Source organism: Myodes glareolus, chromosome 6 (genome assembly GCF_982192425.1).
Source record: "Myodes glareolus chromosome 6, mMyoGla1.1, whole genome shotgun sequence".
Classification (NCBI taxonomy): domain Eukaryota; kingdom Metazoa; phylum Chordata; class Mammalia; order Rodentia; family Cricetidae; genus Myodes; species Myodes glareolus.
In genome coordinates this window covers 39,361,521-39,375,560 of record NC_142031.1, presented here as the reverse complement: position 1 = coordinate 39,375,560, position 14,040 = coordinate 39,361,521, and the positions used below count along the sequence as shown (strand labels likewise).

The 14,040-nt window shown below is 44.7% G+C and overlaps 1 long non-coding RNA gene and 1 pseudogene across 1 annotated transcript in view; both read left to right on the top strand.

Annotated features, from left to right (window-relative positions):
• LOC125406016 (uncharacterized) overlaps positions 1-13,110 on the top strand; it is a 42,461-nt gene extending 29,351 nt beyond the window's left edge. Inside the window, exon 4 of the long non-coding RNA XR_015002287.2 lies at positions 12,924-13,110. This is a non-coding gene — a long non-coding RNA (uncharacterized LOC125406016). The remainder of the gene's footprint in view (positions 1-12,923) is intronic.
• On the top strand, positions 2,646-7,052 carry LOC148121710 (small ribosomal subunit protein uS19 pseudogene; annotated as a pseudogene).
• Positions 13,111-14,040: the final 930 nt, after the last annotated feature.

Genomic DNA, 14,040 nt, shown 5'->3' with positions numbered 1-14,040 from the left:
CTGAATCCTGTTTCATTGTCTTAAAACACTTCAAAGTCAAGTAATATCTTTTCAAAGATGGCCTTTACTTCTCAACAGCTCACTGCTTAGTAGCTAAGAATTTACCATGTGATCGTAGACTTTGTGGCTGCCAGGAAGAAGATAAAATCCAACTGATGTTTGGATTAACTGGTAACTGGTGCTTGGTAAGCTAACTGTTTAACATCTCTAAGCCTTTGTGTGCAGAATTCACTCAACAAATACATTTTAGGCAGTGTCCCAGGCATGTGGAACATGGGGTAAACAAAACAGATATGCGCCATACTCGGCAAATGATTCATGAGCAAGATGGCTCAGCAGTTAAGAATGAATGCTGCTCTTTAAAAGAGCGTGAGTTCAGTTCCCAGCACCCACGTGTAGCAATTCACAACTGCCTATAATGCCAGCATCCTGGGAGCTGACGTCCTCTTCTGGCCTTCCTGGGCATTCTCATGTACCTGACACACACACACACACACACACACACACACACACACACACACTACATATATTTATACTATATATATATGTGTATATATATATATGAAATGACTCAAGATGTATGTAATATGTACTCTACTACCTATGTAATTAAGTGACTCATCACAATTGTAATAAAAACTCTTACCTCAGCAGATATGAAGATTAAATGAGTCAATGTGTAGTCAGGAAATTAAAACTGCTATTATAACACTGCATTAAAGTTAAATGGACCAGACATAGTGGTACCTGTCTGTAATCATAGCACATAGGAGATTGAGGCTGGAGGTAATGAGTTCAGAGCCAGCCTGGGCTACAAAATAAGTCTGAGGCCAGTGTTGGATGCATAAGAAGGTCCTAGTGAGCAGGAAACTTTTGATTCATATGCATGGAGTCTTGAGTTCAGTCCTTGGAACTCACAGTGGGAAGAGAGAACCCATTCCCTAAAGTCATCCTCTGACCTCTATGCATGTGCTGTGCACACACACCAGCACTCCTTCACACACATTACACATATGTGGATACATGTACACACATACAATAGTCAAAAATATTTTTAAGGGAGTCTCTGAAGATGGCTCAATGGATAAAGCACTTGCTCCACTCACCGAAAAGCTGGGTGTGCTAGCCAGTCTAGCAATTGGTGAGTCCCAGGCCCAGTGAGAGACCTTAAGGTAGATGTTGACAAAGTTGCCCTATGCTGAATTCCGGTCATATACACATGAACCAGTACACACATGAACATGTACACATATCAAGCATACACACTAATCAATCAAACAAAATAGATGATGATAGACTTGCTAATCTTCCTAAATGATGCTGGGGTTGCAGACATTTGCCACTATGCCTGGACTATGTTTTGAATATACTTAAAATATTAGAAGCAGGGCTTGGAGACATAGCTCAGCAGATAAGAGCACTTGTTGCTCTTGCAGGGAACTCAGGTTTGATTTCCAGCATTCACATGGTGGCTCCCAACTCCAGCTCTAGGGATCTGACACCTTCTTCTGACCTCTGTGAGCACTGCACATACAAGATACACATAAATACATGCAAGTAAAACATGCAAACATGAAAAAGAAATAATTTTTTTAAAAAAATGCTAGAAGCAAAAACCATGGTATCTTCTGTGTTCCTTACTAGAAAAAGGAAGAAGTCTCCTTCCCTCACCCTAACACTACCTGGGGGACATAGGCTTAATAACCTTAGGAGAGAAGAAAAACTTACTGCTAATTGCTGTTAGGAAGTATGTTAGCTCAGGGCTCAGTGGTAGAACGCTTGCCTGGCATGCACAAGACCCTTGCATGAAAGAAAAAGAGATAAGAGAAAAGGAGACAGGAGTGAAGGAACAATTGCTAATGTTAATTAGAACCATCACGCCCAAACTGGACGTCTGAGTGCTGGAGGAGTAGGAGACCCCAGCCTAGAAGTTTTGCCAAATGTTTTCCTGTCTGTGCAAGCCCCTAGTAGAATGCAGAATGAAATGTGTTTTACCTGTGTATGGACAGAACTAGAATCTGTACAGATGCTGTTGTGATTAACTCAGGAGAGATTCTAACATCGTCAAGGTTGTCCTGGAGTTTGTGGCCATCCCCCTTCCTCAGCCTCCCAACTACCAGTCTTTTTCTTTCCTTCATGTAGTTTCTTGTTCAGATGCTATCCTGTAGGACCTGGGCAGCATGGAGGTCCAGGTCAGCCTGAGCTACAGAGATCAGACCTTGTCAGAAGAAAAAAGAGAAAAAAACAAAGAAAAAAATCAAATCTAATCTTGGGGAGATAGGTTAGGTGGTAAGATGTTTGCCATTCAAGCACAAGGACCAGAATTCATATAAAAAAGTCCTAAATGGCATCAAGCACCTGTAATCCTGGTGTTGGGGAAACAGAGTAGAGAGAATGCCAAAGGCTTGCTGATAGATCAGTAAGGCTAGCTGAATGGGCCAGCTCCAGGCTCTAAGATCCTGTCTCAAAAACTAAGATGGAGACCAAAGGAGAGGACATCTGGCGAAGACACCTAGCCTTAATGCAGACACACACAGACACACCCACATTCATACACACACACACACATGCATGCATTTGCACAAGCATGTATGCACACATGCACACATGTGCATGCACGCATGTGCAGCTTGGGGACAAAATGCTTTTCCACGAAGTGTGCATTGCTTAGTCTTATCAATGCACCAAGCAAAACACAACAAAAACCTTATCCTGCCTCCTCTGGTTTAAACTTCTAACTGCTCTTCATTGCCCTCAGAGCAAAGTACAAATCATCAGATACAGCAAGACTCTGCTGCCCTTTCTTGGCCTTCCCTTTACTCTTGTCTAACACAATCCTAAAACAGGAAGACTCTTTTAGGCCACAGATGAGAGACTCTCACCCACACGCACTAACCCAACTCAATAATACCCCACCACCAACAGAACCAAAGCCCCTGAATGGGGTAAAGTATCTATCTTTCCAGTAGGTTCTGGGAGAGCTGAGGTTGATCCTGGATGTAAGCTGGCCTCCCTTCAGGCCTGTTCTTGACTAAGCCATTCTCTTTGCCAAGATCACATTTCCAGCCTACCCCATCCCTTTCTGTCTGGGATTCCTCCAGGCTATGGCAGAGGTGAACTTGGGCCATGTCTCTAATGTCTTCCTCCTGTGGCCATTGTATGACACTGCTCCACACACTGCCTCACTGATGCCCCTCCAAACAGAGCACTGGTCAGCTTCTGAACGAAAGCCATTTGCTTTTGAAGGGTGTCACAAATAGTCTCAGAATCACAAAGCTTCCCCTGGAATCATTATTTTCAGTGTTCTGTCTCCAGTGTTTCTCTCAATGGGCAGGTGAGTGATTTCAACCTGTGCAGAGAGAGTCAACGAAAGATGGGACATGGATCGCTTCCTTTTCCGAGTTGCCGACAAGATGGCCGAAGTGGAGCAGAAGAAGAAGCCGACCTTCCGCAAGTCCACGTACCGCGGTGTGGACCTGGACCAGCTGCTGGACATGTCCTATGAGCAGCTGATGCGGCTGTACAGCGCCCGACAGAGGTGATATCTGAATCGCAGCCTGCGGTGGAAGCAGCACTCACTGCTCAAGCGCCTGAGAAAGGCCAAGAAGGAAGCACATCCCATGGAGAAGCCTGCGGTGGTGAAGACCCACCCGAGGGACATGATCATCCTGCCTGAGATGGCAGGAAGCATGGTGGATGTGTACAATGGCAAGACCTTCAACCAGGTGGAGATCAATGGCCACTACCTGGGCGAGTTCTCCATTACCTACAAGCCTGTGAAGCACCGCAGGCCTGGCATCGGTGCTGCCCACTCCTCCCGCTTCATCCCCCTCAAGTAGCTGTGACCAATAAAGACGCATGTTTAAAGAAAGGAAGGAAGGAAGAAAGGAAGGAAGGAAGGAAGGAAGGAAGGAAGGAAGGAAGGAAGGAAGGAAGGAAGGAAAGAAAGATGGGATATGAAGTGAGAAGCTTCTCTCTTCTCTCCCCACCTTTAAAGTCTCCCCAAAGAGAGAAAACTCCATCTTTTACAGTTGCTTTTTACATTGCAGTTGGTTTTGTTCTTTTGTGTGTTTGCAGGGAGGGGACACACTTGGGGGAGGGGACATTTTCAGGAGTCAGTTCTTTCTACTGTGTGGGTCCACGGAATCAGGCCTTCAGGCTCGGTTGACAAGTGCGGGGCTGGTTGTCACGATCTTATCTTTTTTTTAAAAAAAAAAATAAGGTAAGGCTGGGTGTGGTGGCCCATGTCTTTAACCCCAGCACTTGGGAGGCAGAGTCACACAGTTGTCTAAGAGTCTGAAGCCAGCCTGGTCTGCATAGAGAGTTGCAGGCCAGCCAGAGCTACATAGTAAGACTGTCCCAGTAAATAAATAACATCTTTTTAAAGGGCGTGTGTGTGAAAGGTATTTCTGAGCTAAGATGCCTGAGACTGACCTCTGACCTCTGGCCTCCGTCCACACCACCACACATGTGCACCTGCACACACAGCTACACATAAATATGCAGTTTAAAATCAAAGGTGAAACATACACTATTACTCAGTTTTAAAGTACCTAAATTTAGTCGGAGGAGGTCCACCTCCTTGTACTTCCGGAATCAATTATTCTCTGAATTTAACAGTTCTATCGTTCTTTTTTTTTTCCCAGAATTTTACTTTTCCTGTGCTTTGCTTTGTTTTCTTTTTTTGTTTTGTTTTGGTTTTTCTTGTTTTTTGGGCTTTGTTTTGTTTTGAGACAGGGTTTCAAGTAATGCAGGCTGACCTTGAATTTGTTATATAGCTTGGGCTAGTCTTTAATTTTTGATCTTCCTGCCTCTGCCTCCCAAATACTAGGATTATAGACATGTACTATCACAGTGGGATGAGTTCTTGCATATTATATAAATGAAATTACTAGGTGAAAGATTTCAGTGCAAGTGATCCTGGCAGGTCCCACGGTCGGTAGGAAACAGAATACACCATGCAGACAGCGATTGAGTGTGAAGTTTTACTAAAGGAGGGTGTAAGGGGAGAAAAAGAGGGGAGAGAGAGAGAGAAGGGGAGAAGAGAGCACAGACCAGTTTGCCTCAAGATTGGGAGTGGGCAGTGCTTGTCTCTTAAAGGGACAGGGTACTGACAGGGAAGGCCAGCAAAATTATAATACTAGGTCTGTATTTTTCTGTGATTTAACAATCAGTTGATCTTTCTGTTTTTTCTTTGGTTTTATGCATACATTCTTGTGTGTGTGTGTGTGTTGTTGTTGTTGTTGTTGTTGTTATGTGTATGTGCATACAGGATGCCTTCCTCAACCTTTTTTTTGAGATAGGTTGTCTCACTGTACCTGGAACCCACAGAGTTCGAGACCAACCCAGTCTACCTAGTGAGTTCTGGACCAGCCAAGGCTACACAGTGAGGCCCTGACTCAAAGAAGAGGAGGAGGAGAAGGAAGAAGAAGAATTTTTAAAAGATAGAGGCACTGTTTAGGAATGCCCAGTTTAATGGGTCCATTGTCAGCCACAAGTAAAGCAGCTGGAATGCCTGCAGAGATGCCAGCTCCTCCCTAAACCAGCAGACAAAGGGGGAAGCAGAAATACCACAGGAGTCACGTGCAAATGCCACCCTAACTATACAGGTTCCAGCCTCCAGGCTGAGGAACTTGATTCAGATGAGGGATCTAAGGGAGAGAGAATAGGGGACCAGCAATGGTCACAAATGTGGTCTTAGGGGTTGTGGCCACAACATCACGAAAACTGAGGGACGGGTGTGATATAGCCCCAGATAGGAGAAAACAGATTTGGGGAGGAGCTGATTTAAAAGTGTGCTCTGGGCTGGTGAGATTGCTTTGTGGGTAAGGGTGCATGATGCCAAGCCCGATGACTTGAGTTCAATTCCTAGAACCCACATGGTAGAAGACAAATTGTCCCCTGACCTCCACACATGTGTATAATACATACAAATAGACAAATGTAAATAAAATAAAAATTGTGCTCTAGCCGTGAGTATTACTTGGGCCTGTAATTCTAGCACATGGGAGGCTGAGGTAGGTGGATTTTCCCCTTCACATCTGTCTGTAAGAGCACACCAGTTTTGGGGTTGTCTAATAGGAGTCACATTACATAAGCTAGATCTATATTTAATACTATAGCTTATGTGAACAAAAGAAAGTTATTAATTTGATTACCAAGAAATCATTTCAGTACAGAGCATGACAAAGCAGGGAGAAACAAAACATCTTGAAATCTTTCATGCCAGCCGCTGTCCAGTGTGTTTACAGGAAAGTGTTTCCGCATCCTTTCCATTAGAGTATCTCCCAAGTACAGCTTTCCCAGACCTTTCCCCGTCACTAAGGGAAGTCTCTGGTGAAGAATATAGAGTGCTCAATGTTAGATGATGCTCTCTCTCTGTCACACACACAATAATTAAATACATAAATAAATAAATAAGCCTATTGTTATTTTGGGTTTCTGTTTGGTTTTATGTCCTAAATAATATGCAGATTAAGGTACATATTGGTAAAGTTGCTGAATGTCAGACATAGAGAAATATATTATATCCATGTAAAAGGAATAAATCATATCTGAGGGAATAAATCTTGCCAGGCATGGTAGTGCATGCCTTTAGTCCCGGCACGCATGAGTTTGAGGCCAGCCTGATCTACAAAGTGAGTTTCAGTATGGCCAGGGCTACACAGTAAAACCCTGTCTACCAACAAGCAAACAAATAAAACCTCACTTAGCCTTTGATTTAACCAACTGCAACATTCAAAGAAACAATGTGTGATAGTTTGAATGTAATTGGCCCCATGATCTCACAGGGAGTGGTACTATTAGGAGGTGCTGGGTATGGCCTTGGAGGAAGTATGCCTTGCTGGGGCAGGTTTTGAGGTTTCCTATGCTCAGAATACTGCCCAGAGTCTTGGTCGACTTCCTGTTGCCTGCAAGATGTGGGACTCTCAGCTATTCCTCCAGCACCATGTCTGCCTGCATAACATCATGTTCCCTGCCATGATGGCAATGCAGTGAACTTCTGAAACTGTAAGCAAGCACCCTTAATTAAATGTTTTCCTTGTAAGAGTTTCTGTGGTCATGGTGTCTCTTAACAGCAATAGAAACGCTAAGACACAATGTCTACAAAAATCTAAGGGGAAAAAAACCGAACCAATCACTTTTGAGCCAATTTGTCCTTTAACTATAAAGACAGCTTGGTGTGATGACGCACACCTTTAATACGAGCACTGGATAGACAGAGGCAGGTGGATCTCTGTGAATCCAAGGCCACCCGGGTCTGCACAGCCAGCTCTAGGACAGCCAGCACTCTATAGTGACATCCTGCCTTAAAAATAAGCACATAAATAAAGACACTTTAAAGAATTCACCAACATGGAAAAGACTATTTGACAATGAAAGACCACCAGTAAACCGATGACTCCAAGAATAGGAATAAGGATGTCATGGGAGAAGACCAGTAACGAACACCAGGTTTAGACAGAGCCCAGCAGACACTATGGGGATTGTGGTTTGAGAATTGAAGGTAAATACTGTTAGCCTTTCCTGTATGAAAACAGCACAGCCAGCACAATCAGGAGAGGCGGGAGAGGAAGAGAGGGCTGAGGGTGTGATTGCTCATGCTCCTTGGCTAGAACTCAACAGATATTGTCTAATATTGAAATGCATTGGTTTTATTTTGGTTGGGTTGGGTTAGTTTTTGTTCAGTTCTGATATTGTTTGGACTTTGGAAACAGGGTCTCCATTGGCCTTGAACTCTGAATCCTTCTGCCTCACCCTCCCCAGTGCTGGGGGTGGTAGGCCTGTTCCACAACATTCAGCAGGAAATTGCGTTCTTGTTCAGGAAATAGTCTCTGAAGTTCAAAAGTTGTTGCTGCTGTTGCTGTTGTTTCTCTTCCTCCTTCTTCCTCCTCCTCCCTCTGCCTTCTTCTTCCTCTCCCTCCTCTTTCCCTTCCTTCTTCCTCCTCCTCCTTCCTCCTCCTCTTCTTCTTGCTGTGTATGGGTTCTTTCTGCATGTATACCAACACCACTTGGGTGCCTGGTATTCTTGGAAACCAGAAGAGGGCATCATATCTCCTGGAACTGGAATTACAAATGGTTGTGAGGCCTCATGTAGGTGCTGGGACTCGAACACAAGTCTTCAGTAAGAACAGTCCGAGCTCTTAACCACTGGGCCATCTCTCCAGCTCCATCTCTGTAGCTTTGGAGCCTGTCTTAGAACTCTGTAGACCAGGCTGACTTTAAACTCAGAGATCCACCTGCCTCTGCCTCCTGAGTGCTGTAATTAAAGGCGTGTGCCATCACCGCCCGGCTGATCTACATTTTTAATGACCCCAGATGTTTAATGATAACATCATTATCATTCTGTTAATGATGTAATGTTTGCCTAAGGAGCTGTAACTACCCAGTTAGAAAGGCTGTGGTCAGGTAAACAGGTGACAACAGACTGGTGGGGTTGTGGGGAGGAGGAGCCCTCTTCACTGGTAGGGACATAAACGAGGGCAGTCACTGTGAAAGCCATACGGAGTGTCCTTAAAACATTAAAAATAGTTACCAGGCAAGCTTTTAATCCCAACACTCAGGAGGCGGAGGCAGGCAGATCTCTGAGTTCGAGACCAGCCTGATCTACAGATGGAGTTCCAAGAGAGCCAGAGCTACACAGAGAAACTCTGTCTCAAAACTCAAAATCAAAACTGTCAGATACTGACTTTGACAAGTATACCACTTACCAGGTTAGGGGCATGGGATTAGAAAAAGTAAAGAGGACAAAGATGGGAGTGAAAATAATAAAACAGAAACATAGGAGAGTAACAGGAGGGAGTCCAGTGAATACTGAAATCCACCCGTGTTTAATTTCCCATACACTTTTATACCCCAATACAACAGGGGGAGAAGACAAAAGACTGTTTTAACAACTAGAACAGTTACTTGCTTCAGTACTTTGAGACATCAAGCCCTTAATTCATGAGAAAAGCATTCTGTTGTTTAGACTGTGAACCCATCCTAGACCAAGTATCCTGAAGGCAGCCACTCCCTAGGTCAAACCTCTCAGTTCAAAAGAAGGAGCAGAAGTATGCTTGAATTTCCTGACCTTTGGCCACGGTGAAGTGGATCTACCTGTCTGGGCCATCTTAATGGCCAAAGCACCAAGTGACTGCACCCCAGGTCAGGGTGTGCAGCCACAGTTGTTAACAACTTTGAATAAGCTAAAACTCTCTGACCTGCAGACAAGTTGGAAATGGGCTCACATTTTTGGGCCTTCATACAAAACAAACTGAATGGTTATAGTTTACAGTTTTCCTTGTTACCAAATTCAGAAAGAAAGAAATTTACATAAGAGATGTAAAGTTTATAAGGTTTAAAAACTTAAGCACTTAAGTTGTTTATCTAAAAAGATGTTTTAAGGTCTAAAAAGATGTTTTAGGATGGTAATACATACTTATGATAGAAAGTAGTTTAGGTATAAAACTTTGGACTCACTAAGATAAGATAGATAATACAGTACTTTCTTCAAATTTACCAAAATACATATGGACTAAACATTGTGAATAATTCATACATAATAATAATTCATACATAATAATTGTCCTTACTGTATTAAAATTAAACCTTTCTTTTTTAGTTAGACAATAGGGGAAACATGGGATATTTGTATACCGTGTGAAGATGTATTGCTATGATTGCTGTAATAAAAAGCTGAACAGCCAATAGCTAGGCAAGAAGTATAGACAGGACTTCCGGGCAGAGAGAGAACTCTGGGAAGAAGAAAGATGGAGTCACCAGCCGGATACAGAGGAAGCAGAACATGCAGGAGGAGAGGTAACATCCATGAGCCATGTAGCAAAAAGTAGATTAAAATAAATGTGTTAATTTAAGTTATAGTTAGAAACAAACATAAGCTTTATGACTTAGGCTTCCTAATTAATAATAAGTCTCTGTGTCATAATTTTCAGGCTAGTGGTCCTGATGAGAAAGTACTACTAGAGTGTCCTGCAGTTACTTTGGGACATGAAAATGATCGTGGATTTCCTGGACAAACCCATAATAGAGAAGGGAAATTCCTTCCTCACTTTTGATCTTTTCTATCTGCCTGGAATGCAAATATGACAGCAGTATCTTGGGAAGCCACCTGAAGCCTCGGGAATCCTCTCACCTCCACATACACAATGGCACACCCCCATCAGTACACATAAAAAACACCAGCCTCCAAGAAGAGCATTTTAGCTTCTTCTCTTTTAGATGTGGCTCACCATAATCTTGGTGGTTTCAGTACTCAGAAGGTGTGTTAGCTACTTTTTTGTTGCAGCGATAAACCATGACCAAGGCACCCAATAGGAGAAAGGGTTTATTTGGTCTTATGGTTCCAGAGAGTTGGAGTCCGTGATGGTGGGTGCCATGGACGTGGTTCAGGAGCAGCAGCTGAGGGCTCACATCTTCAAGCCCAAGTAGAAAGAACTCAGCCAGGCTCTATTCTTTTAGCTCCAGAAGCCCGCCTCCAGCTCCACACATCCTCCAACAAGGCCACACCTCCTAAGCCTCCCACCCTCCCAAAGAGCGTCTCAACCAAGGACCAAGTGTTCAAAGGCCATGGGGACAGTTCTCATTTGAACCATCACAATTGTCTCTGCTGTTGTGGGGTAACTCCTAAATCCTGAGATTTCTGCTTAGCTGGAGGCAGGTCAGACAGGCAGAAAATGAAGGAGACAAGACAAAGAAATGAGAGGGGCAGAAAAGGCCCTTCACCCAAGGACCTGGTTAGCTTTTGCTTCTGACGGAATCAGGAAACTTGACACGCCACTGAAAGAGTCAGCTGCCCACAGAGGCAGGGGCGTCCTAAGAGAGTCTGAACTGGGGCCCATGAGATGGCTCAACAAGGAAAGGCGTTTGCTGTCAGATCTAATGATTGAGTTTGTTCCTGGGCCCCACAGGGTGGAGAGATCTGAGGCAATAAATATGCTGGGTTTGAGAATGGTCTGTGACCACTAAGTCAGGTAATACCCCTGTAAACTCACCTTACCCTTTTGTTTACAAAAGTGGGCTATTTAACCTTTAATTATACCTCTGAGCATGTAACTCAGAAACCACAGGACGATAGTCCAAGCCACTGTAAGAACTATGGGGCGCAGCTGTCCTCTGGGGAACCCATGCCCACACTTGGCTATGTCTTCCCTTTCCTGAGTCTCTTTCTATTAATGTCACATTTAAAATATACATTGCAATCTCTTAATACACTCCAATTCTACTTTAAATGGGTTTGTTCTGAAATTCTTTTCTACAACCAAGTCAAAAAGCCTGCTCTTACCCGAGTGGAGGTCTCTCCCTAAAGGGGAGACCTCCCTGGGGCTATGCTGGCAGCAGTGTGGCACTGTATCTCTGCCCGTCACGGGGGACAGTCTTTCTCTCCAATGACCTTGGAACAGTATCAGCAGTTTGTGACGTCACTTTACCACAAGTCCCCTGAAACACTCAATTCCACGTCCTTTTCACTTTGGTCTGTTTTTATATTCTAATTACTATTATCTTTATCTTATTGGATGTGTAAAGTTCATTCAGATTTATCTATGGGGAATGTAGAATGTAAATTAAAAATAAAAAAGCAATTTGCAATCCAACTATGGTGATACACATCTGTGATTCCAGCACTTGGGAGACCAAAGCAGGAGGTTCTCACATTTAAGATCAGCCTGGCTATTTTAGGGAGATCTTGCGACAGCCCTCACCCCAATTAAGTCAATTTGCAACGGAAAGCGTAGACCATGATAACTGTAAATCCAAGCAGGTTTGGGCATAGAGCTCATTGGGAGAGAGCTTGTCTGGTGTGTACACAGCCCTAGGCTCAATTGGAGGGAAATATCAAACAGGAAAATGGCATCATTAATATCTCCTGGGACTGGAAATGTATCTGGGTTAGTGAAATGCTTTCCTAGTGTGCATGAGGTCCTAGGTTTGATACCTAGTATCAAATAAAGGCAGGAGTGGTATATGGGCCACAAGAAAACAAAGGGGAGGGGGTCAGGTGGTGGCGGCGCACACCTTTAATGCCAGTGCTCGAGAGGCAAAGGCAGGCAGATCTCTGTGAGTTTGAAACCAGCCTGGTCTACAAGAGCTAGTTTCAGAGAAGCCCTGTCTCAGAAAAAAAAAAAATGAGGAAGTAAAAAGGAAGGGAAAGGGGAATAAAAGAAGAAGAAATAAAATTATAAACCAAAACTTGACAAGGCATGGAATGTATCTAAAGAGCAGAAATCCAGGGCCCTTCCCTCAGGGACTGCCTAGGCAGGTACCTCAGTTTGGAAGTTTTTCAAAATCTTCCTGATGACATAATTCAGGCCATGATACAACCCCCACCCACATTCAAAGGAAACCTGGTTTTGGTAACTGGGTGTGATGGATACTGGAAAGAGGGTGGGGTATGGGCTGGGAGAAGAAAGAGGATGAGTAACAACTGGGGTGAAAGGAATCACGAGGTGCAGGGACTTGTATTCAGAGACCCACGTAACTAACATTCTTTCTGCTTCATCCACCAGAGCACAACTCTGGGGGGCTCAAATGAAAAGGAGGGCTACGCTGGGAAGGCGGGGCTTGATGGTGTGGCTCAATTGGAAGAGAGCTTGCTTAGAATGCACAAAACCAAGCTGTGGGTTCAGTCCCCGGTACCCCATAAACTGGGAATGACAGTGCTCAAGGTCTAGCCTGGGGTACATTAGACCCTATTGTTCTTGGTATCTGCGGGGAAGTTTGCTTTCATTTTTTGCTGGATTTTTCTTTGTACGGTGTTTGGGAGGGGTGTGTGGGTACCACAGCAGACCTGTGGAGGTTGGCTCTCCCTTCATACCAGGGGCTGAGCGCAGGTCATCACCCTAGGCAGCAAGTGCTGAGCCACCTTACCAGTCTCTGTGGAAAGTGGGTGGCATCACCGACTCTGGTTTTGTTCTGTTTTTCAGTGCTGGGAATTAATCTCACAGCTTTGCACACGCTGAGCAAGAGCCCTACTTCTGAGTCCCAGCCGCTGGCTCTTAACTGAAAGTGAGGACGACGGTTCTCAGACTGCCCGCTTCACCACGTCCCCGCACCTTCCAGCCATCCCAATGGATTGCATTCCCTTTTCTGAAGAATCCACCTTCGTCTCTAGGCTTGTGTGTCATTTGCCTGTTTTCTATGTGCTTGTTGCTAATTCAGCCCCCTCCTCCAGCTCCCCAGAGTAGTGTAAATCTCTCAATAAGCTCAAATGCAACGGGCATCCCATCAATTGCCGCAGTTTGAAGAAATCTCTCCCAGAGCCTTTAAGCGGAGCACTCCCGTCTCTGCCGTTGCTCTCTTGGCCTCTTAGGTAGAGGCCTTGGGATCTTATTTGACCCCTTCTGGGGACTGTCTACTGACATAGTTAAGAGAGGGACGCTCACTGGACTCTCCATTTGAACACGTGGGGCACATGAGCTGGGCACTTCACTGTAGAGTCCTTGGGAAGCCTCTGGTGTTAACAGCTGTAGGAACTTTTCTCCCTCCTGGCTCGTTCAGATTTCCTGGAAAAGCTTCTAGTTTCCTGTCGAGAGGGAATGGGTCTGAATGCTACTCTAGCTGAGTGGAGGAAGAGAGCTACGACCTCAGCATCTTTATGCCGGGTGTGAGAACAACACCGATCTACTTAAACTTCCAGCTTCCACCTGTGGGGCGTGGTTCCCAGCCCAGAAACCCTGTTCATTCTTTAAAATTTCCCTAAAGAAGCCTAGTCCCTTTTTCTGAGTGGAAAAGGGACAACTTGTCCACTCCCGAAGGACAGCGAGGAACCGGGTGGTGGTGTTCTAGCCGCTTCTAACAGACTTTAACTCAGCCTTCCTCTCATTAGGTGCAGCTCTCACCGTGAGTCAGCCATTCCCTGGTGCCCCCTGATCCCAGGCCTCTCAGAGAGGTCCTGTGGCGCAAATGAGTAGCTTCTCGATTTTTTCACAGCTGACAGGATTTGGTCTTCTCATGTCTTCTAATTCAGTTGCCTTGCTGGCACGGCTAACCCCAGGATCTGCCCCTGAGCGGCACCCAGTCACCATTGTTTTATCAGTTATG